Source organism: Dreissena polymorpha, chromosome 4 (genome assembly GCF_020536995.1).
Source record: "Dreissena polymorpha isolate Duluth1 chromosome 4, UMN_Dpol_1.0, whole genome shotgun sequence".
Classification (NCBI taxonomy): Eukaryota; Metazoa; Mollusca; class Bivalvia; order Myida; family Dreissenidae; genus Dreissena; species Dreissena polymorpha.
The window spans coordinates 86,327,462-86,329,154 of NC_068358.1; positions in this window are offsets into that span (position 1 = coordinate 86,327,462).

A 1,693-nucleotide genomic window follows, 5' to 3' on the forward strand; every position below is an offset into this window, starting at 1 on the left:
TGATTTCTTTACGTTTGATTTCTGCTTATTAACACAACACAACGTTTTCATAATGTTTGTTAAATACAATATAACATGCGAAGCCCGCAACGGGCCCAGCCAACGAAAGCAAGAACAATGCCCTCCTATTAAATCTAACCTCAGAATCTTTTTTATTCTCACAAAACATCTACATTTTGTTTAAAGGTTAATTTGCATAAACTCAATTATAACTTTGATTGGTCATTAGTGTCTGTTTCTGCAAGTGCTTATTGTTGATTGGTTGCATTGCTAAATGTACTGAATCAATAACAGCCCCCCGGAACGTGTTTACCCATTTATCGAATAATCGTTTTAGACATCTGATTTGACTACATAATTTAATGAATGTGAGAGATAACTTAATAAGATTAGACTTCCCTTGGCATTAGTTCTTACCATTTTGTCATTTCGAAACCCTGTTAAATATACGTCGCTGAGTAGCAAATTCATTTTGTCGAGAGTTTCTTATATTCGACCTTTCAAATTGTTGATCTAGTCTACTTTAACAATGAATGTAAGGGTAGGCCAGGTTTTTACTTGCAAGAGATCTTAATTCAAGTTCTATTTTATGTATATTACAAAGATTAATTATCAATTTTCCAAACTTCTTTTATGTTATTATTGTTTCTCACATTCAAATATTTTATTTATAGAACCCTTAAAATTTTATTTAACATTATAAACTGTTACGTTACAGTTAGATCTTATATTCATTTTGCGCACTATGTTAATTCGACTGATAGGCATTGTGCCTCTGCAACAAACTTTGGTTTATTTATCGGTACCGGCGTTGTGTTGTAAATAACTTGTCGCTTTGCATTCCTTAAAAGTTAACTACAATTGTTCATTTTTCAAAACAGGAACAATTTCATAAAACAAACTAGAATAAAGGTTATACAAACCGGTTATGTATTATGAATGCTCAAACGACAGATTAAACATTGTTTTTTCTTTATCAAATACGGGAACATGTTGGTATCGGCTAAGTGCTTGAACATCTGTGTGGGCATCCACTTTTATGGCACTAAATATCATTTAATTTATTGTAAACACTTTATTAATATGTTTCATTTAACCTGACTAATTCATGGTTATGATACAGCTCCGAATCGTGTGGAAAAAGCTGCAACGTACGGGGCACAAGTCTGCTCAATGTTCGATAATCTCATTATACCAGGTATGACTTATGGTCTCCTTTCACTCTCACAAAACAACTTGTGTATGACCTGTACTCTGTGAAAAGGGGGTTTAATGCATGCGCGTAAAGTGCCGTCCTAGATAAGCCTGTGCAGTTCGCACAGGCTAATCAGGGACGACACTTTCCGCCTAAACTGGATTTTTGCTAAGAAGAGACTTTCAGTTAACTAAAAATAACATAAAGGCGGAAAGTGTCGTCCCTGATTAGCCTGTGCGGTCTGCACATACTAATTTTGGACGACACTTCACGAACATGCATTTAACCCTTTTTTCACAGAGCACAGTCCGTATCTTGTATAGCCATTAAAGTATGGAGAATGGCAGCTTGACCGAAACAACTAAAATTAACTGACTTATTTTTTAGTTAAAATTAACTAATTAAAAATTGTATTGCTAAATTCAATTATAATCAGTTTACAAACAGTTTTAAAAAATGGTGTATAATCATAAACATATGTATTAAATTTCATAATAT